This window comes from Panthera uncia, chromosome C2 (assembly GCF_023721935.1).
Source record: "Panthera uncia isolate 11264 chromosome C2, Puncia_PCG_1.0, whole genome shotgun sequence".
Lineage (NCBI taxonomy): Eukaryota > Metazoa > Chordata > Mammalia > Carnivora > Felidae > Panthera > Panthera uncia.
The window spans coordinates 15,642,502-15,652,648 of NC_064810.1; positions in this window are offsets into that span (position 1 = coordinate 15,642,502).

Below are 10,147 nucleotides of genomic sequence, written 5' to 3' on the forward strand. Positions count from 1 at the left end.
GGAAAGGGCACCCAGCAATTACTTTTGCAATTACTGTGCCCTGTTTCCAAGTCTTTGATAGTTTGTCCTGACATCCCCTTGAAACCTTCAGCTGTCGATAAAACTCTGTGTTTTTTTAAACAATTTTTAAATGTTTATTTACTTTTGAGAGAGACACAGAGACAGAGAGAGACAGAGAGACAGAGCACGAGCAGAGGAGGAGCAGAGAGAGAGGGAGACACAGAATTGGAAGCAGGCTCCAGGCTCTGAGCTGTCAGCACAAAGCCTGATGTGGGGCTTGAACTCACTGATGGTGAGATCATGACCTGAGCTGAAGTCAGATGCTCAACCAACTGAGCCACCAGGTGCCCCCATAAAACTCTGTTATAGCAGCCACATTTTAATGGTGCTTTGTAAAAATGAAAGTGGGATGAATATGGATGAATGTTGGTAAAGCAAGACCAAAGAAAACAGCACGTAGAGAACACCAGATTGTAAGTGGATACCAAGACTCAAGCTGAGAGTGGGGCTAGAGTAGAAATCCTCAGGCATCTCAAGGAAAAAATCTGGCCTTTGTGGCATTTGGGAGGGGGTATTAAACAATTTTATTTGGATAATAAAGTAAAAGGAGGATCTCAGAAGGCTGGCAGGCTAATGGACATTTGTGTTGATAGATTTTTTTGGATAGTAGAATTTGTGAGAAAGGAGGAGAGACTTTAAGTGAACTCTGATATTTTCCTTCCCATTAATAACTCTTTTTTAGGGTTTTAAGAAAGATAGCACATGATAATTAAAAACATTTTTATAGATAATACATATCAGTAAAAATAAATCAGTAAAATTCAAACAACAAAACTTATAGAAATCAATGGGTATGTAAAAAAATTAATAAAAATATATTTATTGAGAAGTCTCATTCACATTCTGGTTCCTGTTCATCCTATGAGGGTAGCTTTTTATTAAATTTCTACATATCCCCCTGTTGTTTTTATGGAGATATATAGACTATTTTTCTCTCTGTTTAACAAAAAGTTAGCATTCTTTATGCTGTTTTGCATCTTACTTTTAATTTAATGTATCTTGGAAATCTTTCCATGTCAGTGCCTACAGGTCTTCCTCATTCTTTTTGGCTGCTGTATAATATACCATTATGCAAATGCACTATAGCTTATTTTATTTTAAAAATGGACACATGGGTTTTCAGTCTTTTTAAAAATTTTAATACTTAGTTAACATATAGTGCAATATTGGTTTTAGGAGTAGAATTCTGTGATTCATCACTTACATGTAACACTCAGTGCTCATCACAGGTGCCCTCCTTAGTACCCATCACCCATCTAGCCCATCTCCCACCTCCCTCCCTCTATCAACCCATAATTTGTTCCCTATCATTAAGAATCTCTTGTGGTTTGTTTCCCTCTCTCCTCTTCCCTACTCCTTCCCATATGTTCATCTGTTTTGTTTCTTAAATTCCACATATGAGTGAAATCATATGGTATTTGTATTTCTCTGATTGACTTATCTTGCTTAGCATAATACATTCTAGCTCCATCCATATCATTGCAAATGGCAAGATTTCATTCTTTTTTATGGCTACATAGTATTCCTTTGTATATGTATACCATATGTAGCCATATTTTTTATGGCTACATAGTATTCCTTTGTATATGTATACCCCATCTTCTTTATCCATTTGTCCGACGATGGACATTTGGGCTCTCTCCGTAGTTTGACTGTTGTTGATAATGCTGCTATAAATATTGGGTGCATGTTCCCCTTCAAATCTGTATTTTTGTATCCTTTAGGTAAATACCTAATAGTGCAATTGCTGAATTGTAGAGTAGTTCTATTTTTAGGCTTTAGTTTTTTGAGGAACCTCCATACTTTTCTCCAGATGTTTTCAGTCTTTTTACATTAAGTATCATGCTACAGTAAATAACCTTGAACATGCAACATTTCCCATGAGTGCAGGTATAACTGTTAGATAAATTCCCAGTAGTGGGATTGCTGGGACAAAGGCTAGGTGTCCTATAGTTAGTTGCATTTTGGTAATTACCCTCTTATAGGGGCTGTGTGCCCTTGAACTTTTTTTAGTAATAATGAGAAGAGGGCATGATTCCCCATAGCCTTGCGGTGCTGGATAGCTTCTCCTGATCTATGCTTTAGCATTCTCCATACTGATCTAGGCCATCAGAGGCTAATTTTAATGTTCATCATTAAGAAACTACCTTGTCTCAGGCTCTGTGCTGACGGCATAGAGCCTGGAGCCTGCTTTGAATTCTGTGTCTCCCTCTTTCTCTGCTCCTCCCCCACTCATGCTCTGTCTCTCTCCTTCAAAAATAAATTAAAAAACATTAAAAAAAATTTTTTAAAAAGAGACTACCTTGTCCTACGGCATCTTGTTGGGTTCATCTAATGAATGGAAGATGAGGAGGCTAAAGAGGGAAGAGAGAGAGATCATGGAGCTTGTTATCATTTCTTTTCATAGGTTTCTGTGGGTTGACTGACTCCCTTTACCAAAGACCTCAGCTCTGTCTCCTACTTCTGTTGTCTCTGGGTTCTGGTAGTTGCTTACTGTGTTTGCTCCTTCAGGCCTCAAGGTGGTAGTAACTTTCAGCTTTTGTTAATTTCTCTGCCTGCTGGGTCCCCTTAACCTGCAGCTCTGTAAGTATTCTTTTTGTACATAGTCACCCCATTTAAATGTGCCCTGTATTTCATTAAATGACCTTGACTGGAACATATGCCAGCAGAATATGTGGCTAAACTTTAATTGACAAGCTGATATGCGAGACTGGTATTTAAGTCTAAGTTTTAACTTGTTTTTATTGTATTATGAGAGGCTGAGCATCTTTTCATAAGTGTAAGTGCCATTTATAATTTTTTAATTCTGTGAATTACTTATTTCCTTTGTCCATTTTATTCACTTATGTATTCATTTATACCTGTAAATTCATTTATAGATTATTCTGGAATATTTTTGTTTTATTTTTTTATATACATATTTTTTATTCATTTGGAGGTTTTCTGGTTATGGTGTGAGGTATGGATTTGACTTTATATTTTTCTAGAGATTCCTGGAGAAGTGGTAACACATGAATGAAAAAGAACATTTTTCAAAGAATTCTTAGACTTGACCCCAAAACATGATGCATAAAATGAAAGTTGATAAATCAGATTTAATCAGAGTTAAACATTTTTGCTTTGTGAAAACCCATGTGAAAAGGATGAAAAGATAATATATAGACTGGGAGAAAATATTTGGGAACTACATTCCACAAAAACTTATATCTAGAATACAAAAAATTTTTTCAAAAGTCAACCAAATTCATGTAAAAAATCCAAGTGCAAAATGGCAAAAGATATGAACAGATATGTTAGTGAAGAAGGCATACAGATAGCAAGTAGGCATGTGAACAGGTATTCGACATTATTATCTATTAGGAAATGCAAATTAAAACCATGGTAAGATAGCACTACATACCTATCAGAATGGATAGTATATAGTGACAAGAGCAAATGCTAGTGAGGATATAGTGAAACTGAACTACACGTATGTTGCTGGTGGGAATGTGAAATTATACAGCCGTATTGGAGAAGTTTGGCAGTTTCTTATAAAAGAAAACTGCAGGGGCACCTGGGTGGCTCAGTTGATTAAGTGGCCAACTCTTGATTTCAGCTCAGGTCAGGGTCTCATGGTTTATGAGTTTGAGCCCTGCATCCAACTCTATGCTGACAGTGTGGAGCCTGCTTGGGATTCTCTCTCTCCCCCTTTCTCTCTGCCCCCCCCCCCATCTGTCTCTCTTTCCAAATAAACTTTAAAAAAATTAAAAAAACTGCAATTTTCATATGACTTAGCAATTCTACTTTGGGGCATTTATTGTAGAAAAATGAAACCTAATATTCATATGAAAACACACACAGTGTTTATAACAGCTTTATTTGTGATACCGTAAAATTAGAATCAGTCTGTCTGCCCTTCAACAAGCAATTGGTAAACTGTGGTGCATACATACCCTGGAATACTACTCAGTAATAAAAAGGAAAAGACTATTGATACACACAACAACTTGGACAAATCTCCAGGGGATTATGCTGAATGAAAAAAAAGCCAGTCCTAAAAAACATGGCGTATTGTGTGACTCTACTTACATAATATTTTGAAGTGACAAAATTTTAGAAATGGGGGACAGCCTAGTGGTTGCCAAGGACTGGAGACATGAGTTGGGGGGGAGGGGAAGGTGGAGAGTGTGGTTATATAAAGACCACATGAGAGATCCTTGTGGGATCTGTTTGGTATCTTGACTGTGATAGTGGGGAATCCTGCATAGGTGATAAAATCATACTGAACACACACACACACACACACACACACACACGCGCAAGTACAAGTACAACTGCGGAAATCTGAATAAGGTAGGTAGATTGTGTCAATGTCGATCATATTTTACTATTCTATTTTGCAGAATGTTGTCATTGAGGGAAAGCTGGCAAAGTGAAAAAAGGAAAATCTCTGTATTATTTTATATAACTGCATGTGAATTTATAATTATCTCAATAAAAATTTCATTTAAGAAAGTTTTTTATTCCTGTAGATTTGAGATTCCAGCTTTTTCATGAATTAAATTCCCTATATATTTATGCCTTTCCTAGATATTGTATTTTATTTTAATTGGTCTTATGTCTGGACAACATGAAGATTTTGAACTTGCTGTTTCTGAAAGATGGCTGATTTATAAATAGATATTTTGAAATTTCACTTATTACATCACCGCCTATGGTAAATTATTTCCAAAAATGGCTCCAATGATCTGTCTTACATGCCCTTTTTCTACTCCTTCCATCAAGAGCTGGAGCATGTTTCCTCTTCTCTTCTCTTTGCTTCATGTCCAGACTTGTGACTAGCAATGGCCAATAGAAAGGCAGAAATCATGATGTGTGATTTCTGGTTCAGGGACTTAGAAGACCTTGCAAGCTCCCTTTTTGCTCTTTTAGTAACAAGTCACATGGAAAGGGGGTCAAGATAGACTAAATTTTGGGAAACCAGTTGGAGAGAAGGTGGTTCCAGCCTTCCATCTTTGCTTAAGCGAAGACATGTGAGTAAGACCATCTTGGACTTTTCAGCTCAGCTCAGTCACCAACTGAATTAAGCCTCATGTGGGTCCAAGTAAGAGAAGCAGAAGAACCACCCAGTCAATATGTGGAATCATGGGAAATAAATCAGTATTATTTTAAGCCAGTAAAATTTGGGGTGGTTGGTTATGCAACAATAGATTCTTTCTTTCTTTCTTTCTTTCTTTCTTTCTTTCTTTCTTTCCTTCCTTCTTTTTTCTTTCTCTTTCTTTTTAAACTTGTTTTCTTTTAATTTTTATTTAATTTTGAGAAAGACAGAGAGTGAGCAGGGGTGGGGCAGAGAGAGGGAGGGAGACACATAATCCAAAGCAGGCTCCAAGCTCTGAGCTGTCAGCACAGAGCCCAACGTGGGGCTCGAACTCACAGACCTTGAGACCATGACCTGAGCTGAAGTCGGACGCTTAACCGACTGAGCCACCCAGGCGCCTCAACAATTGATAATTTATACATGTAAATATAATAGGCATAATTTATAGGTTAAGATGAAGACTTTTCAATTAAATTAATTTTTATTGAATACTATGTGACCAGCCATAACACAGGCAATTTAAGGGATACATTAGATGAGATCATATATATATATAAATGGTCTTTTTAGGTAGTATATATATATATATATATATATATATATACACACACATATATACATATATATATATGTATACACACACATATATATATATATGTATATATATATATATACATATATGGTCTTTTTAGGTAGTAAAGGACTTTTACGTTTAAGGTCATTTTCATTATTTGTCATAAGAGGAGCAGTTAAGGGAAAATGGGGATTGAAGAAGAATGGAGAGGGCTAAAGGGGAAAAGGCAGATGGGGAAATGAAAGTCAGAGAAGAGAGAAAATGGTGCCAAATTATTATGAAAAGTGGTGAGGTGTGGGGGAAAGGAGAGACAGGGAGAAGAATGGGCAAGAGACATGAGAAAAAGCATTGAGGGGGAGGAAAAGGCAGCAGCAGACAAAAGATGGAAAGATATTGAGACAAGCTTGTCCAAAGAGAAAACCATGCTTATCACATCTTGCATGCGGATTTCAGAAAAAATTTGTTCTGCCTCTTGAAAATTTGATATCCAAGAAAATTATGTGAAACCTAGAAATTTAGGACAATTCTTTTGTACTGTTGAGAACATTTTCAAACTTCAAAATGTATTTTTTTAAAATAAAGGTTCTAAAGGGATTTCAGAGGTCTTTCTTCAAGCAAAGATGTTATTTAGAATTGGGAAATTTACATTGGAATTTTAATGGTATCTCATATATACAAAAATCTTCATTAACTTTGCTGAATAAATAAATGAATTCACTAGTGAGGCTTTTGAAAATCTCTTTGAAATCAAGCACTGTTTGGCAACCCTATCTTTCATCTTTGGGAGGTCAAGGCCAGTTTCTACTTTAATAGCAAAGGTCCTTCATCTGTGACCAGTCACCTTCTCCTGCCAAATGTACTTTTTAATTCTGTTGTGACCATTGTTTGCCCATCCTAGGCCATCCCATCTCCTTTTCCTTCAGGGCAGAGGGTTGATTTTGTCTTCATGTCACCTCATAAGCACAGAGTAGGTGACAACCTCTATGGATGCAGGGAGTGAATTATGGCTAGTCTAAGGTAATCATGGTGGACTCATTCCCTTTGCAGATATTGACTTCAGGAAGGGTATGTGACTAAATCTAGCCAATAGTCCCTGAGGAAAAGTCACCTGGGGTGCTTCTGGAAATTTCCTTCCTAAACACAATGGAGACATGGGAAGAATCTCCCCTCGTCTTCACTAGATGTTGTGTCTAGAGCTGTCAGCTGATGCTCCTGCAAAAGCTGTATTTTGACTCTAAAGGGAATCATGCTGAGGTCTGAACGGCCCCGGGGTCTTGATCCAAATTTAGATGCAACTTGAGATAAGTGGGAGAAATACTCTTATTGAAGTAAAACAAATATTGTGAGGATGCTTATCATTGCTCCGTCACTCAGCAGTACATAATTTTAGGAACAAAGGAAGTAATGCTTGGTCGTAAAAAATAGTCTTGAAGTAGGAAAATATTTCTGCTTTTAGTGACCTTGATAATGTCCATATGAGATCATCATATCACTACAGAGAAGGAATAAATAATTGACAGAATTTCAAGGAAGTCTGAACGTTTGTGTGTCTTAATAATTTTTAGGAGGTAAACTTGATCTACAGATATCTTGATAGAATGCTCCAGGAGGAACTTGAGACCGCCTGAACTTAAAAACCAAGTAGATCTTATGTAGTCAGAAGATAACCCTGTCAACCTCTTTTATTTTGAAGATAAGAAAACTGGGTCTGTGAAGTTAAGTGATTTACCCTCACTTATGTAACTTGCCGAAACCCGGCCGACACTCGGGACCATGTCTCTGGGTTTCTAACCAGAGTCATAAATTAAAGAATGCAAATGATGAAGCACCCGTGGGAATCTACTCTTCAATTGTGCTTGATTTCTTTCTCTACAAAAATAATGTCACAGCATGTGAAAGATTTGTACCATCCGCGGTATTTGTAAGCAGAATCCCAGCCACAAATTGTAGCCTGGGAGTAGTTTTCCTGCTAGGGGACATCAGGTTTCAGGTCATAGGAAAACAAAATCAAACCAGATTAGCAGGGCTTTAGCCTTCCCGGAGACAGTGGAGAGAGATCAGTACAGCATGTGAGCTGGGCTTTCCCCAGAGATAGTCCCTTTTCTCTGGATTTATTTTCGCAATGACTGTCGCCAAGTGGAGCTAGTGACTTAGCTCTGTATTATTAAACGATTTCAGTGGCACACTGTATATATTTAAAATGCAGTCATTAGGATAGTTCCTGTCTCCTGCAAAACAAACTCCCTTGCTCACCCAGGACATTGTGGGTAAATATTTTCTGTTAAAATAATCTTTTAGTTTTTTTTTTTATATTAAAAGACCCTACTATTTTATTTTATTTCTGTATAGGGTTTCAGCTCTATGTCCTTACTGAGCTCTGTATTTCTAGTTGCTGAAGATACCTACCACATATTAGCTGTTCAAACCTCATTTGTTGATAATAAATGAGGCGGTTAAGTGAGGGAATAAGTGGGGTAGCTTGAAACAAAGTATTTATAGAAGAGCTTACCTTAATTACTTATTAGCTAGCTTGCCTGCAAGCACCTAGAATCAGGCCAAATATCCAGTGTGCTATTCACCCACTTGGAGCATGGTATCTCGTATGGTCCCAATCCAAGACAGCATATGTATCAGAAAATGTTTTGCTTATCTCCTGGCACTTACTGGCACTCAAACTTAAGTCCAGGGGAGGGAAGGCACTGAAACTATTTGTCTTAACTGATTGAGGTTCGTGTCTCATAACTATTTAAATGAACAAACTACTTCAAACAAACCAAGAGAACAAGCTGAAAAAGGAATTTCGATCTGATCAAACCTGTTTACGTAATTTGATCAGCCATGATTGAGTGTTTGCTAATTCCAGGCTCCTCATCAGTTTCCTGGGATGCAAAATGAGTATGATGCTTGCTGTCTCTTCCACTGAAGGTATTTTAACTCAGGAAGACAGATGCAGACGAATAACTGAAACATAAAGCAAAATGATCATTAAAATGCTTTTTTTTTAATGTTTATTTATTTTTGAGACAGAGAGAGACAGAGCATGAATGGGGGAGGGTCAGAGACAGAGGGAGACACAGAATCTGAAGCAGGCTCCAGGCTCTGAGCTGTCAGCACAGAGCCCAACTCGGGGCTCGAGGACCGTGAGATCATGACCTGAGCCGAAGTCGGACGCTTAACCGACTGAGCCACCAAGGCGCCCTAAAATGCTTAATGAAGACAGAAGTAACGTAGTTGGGGAGCAAAGAGGAGCCTTTGGTTTTATGTTGATGGGGATTCAGGGGCAATTCCATGGGGGAAGTGGTATCCGATTTAGGCTTGAGTGATAAGGAGTGGCAAGGAAGGAGAGAAAAGGATACCCCAGGCTCAAAGAATTGTATGAACAAAATTTGTCAAAACATCATAATTTAAAAAGATATTAAATGAGGTAATAATTATAACATATTCCAGATTTTTCCTTTGCTGTGAGGCAATTAAGTACATTCTAAGGTATAAATAACCTCTACCCAGAATTGGATACAATCTGGAATGCTTTTAAAAAAACTGACATAATGATTAATAGTTCTTATGGTGTTAAGACAGCCTAATGAGCTGTCATAACCAGAGACCAGTCAGGCAACATTTTAAACAAGTTGAATTTGCCCCATAAGAATATTTCAAAGGCCAATTAAAATATTTTCTTCAGTCCATAGCGTGCTTTCAAAGTTTACGTCTAAGTACTGTAATGTAAACAAAGATGTTTTCCACTAATGTTGCCTTATTGTCTATCGTTTCCTGACTTTTAGGGCTTGCTTAATATAGGAATGGTTGGGACATATGTTTTATTACTGAAGCCTCTTGAATTTATCTTCTGACTAATTGGGCTTTGCTTTCAGAACCACAGAACAATACATTTTTCTCCATGTTGTCTCTTCCATTTCTGTAAATGTCAGAGAACATGCCATTTGAGTGTGATGGAAATTATTTCACTTTCTCTTGATTTATGGTTAGTGGAGAGTATTTAAGACTAGCATTAGGTTACAGGTTTTTTTTTTTTTTTTTTTTTTTTTTAATTAAACATTTTCTTCCCTCTTAGAGGATTTTTCATTGCAACAGCATGTTCCAGGGCAACCACTCTCCCCACCCCCAAACATTTTCCTGGGACAAGATTCCAGGAAGCACCAGTCCTGACAGTGAAGGGTGTGGAAATGACAGACAGACAGACTGCTGGGTCACCATTCCCAAAATAGTGCCCTCAGAGCATTTTGTTCCAAGCAAGGTGATGTCCCCAAAAGAGTTTTCAAAAGTCAGTGTGTTTGTCCTTAGTCACCCTCTCCCTGCTTCCTAAAAGGACTTGCGGTGCCTCCCAGTAAAAGATTAACATAAGTCCAGTAAAATGCACACAAAACAAGAAAAATCCACAACAAAGAATGGGGTAGTGTGTGGGAAGTATGCCAGCT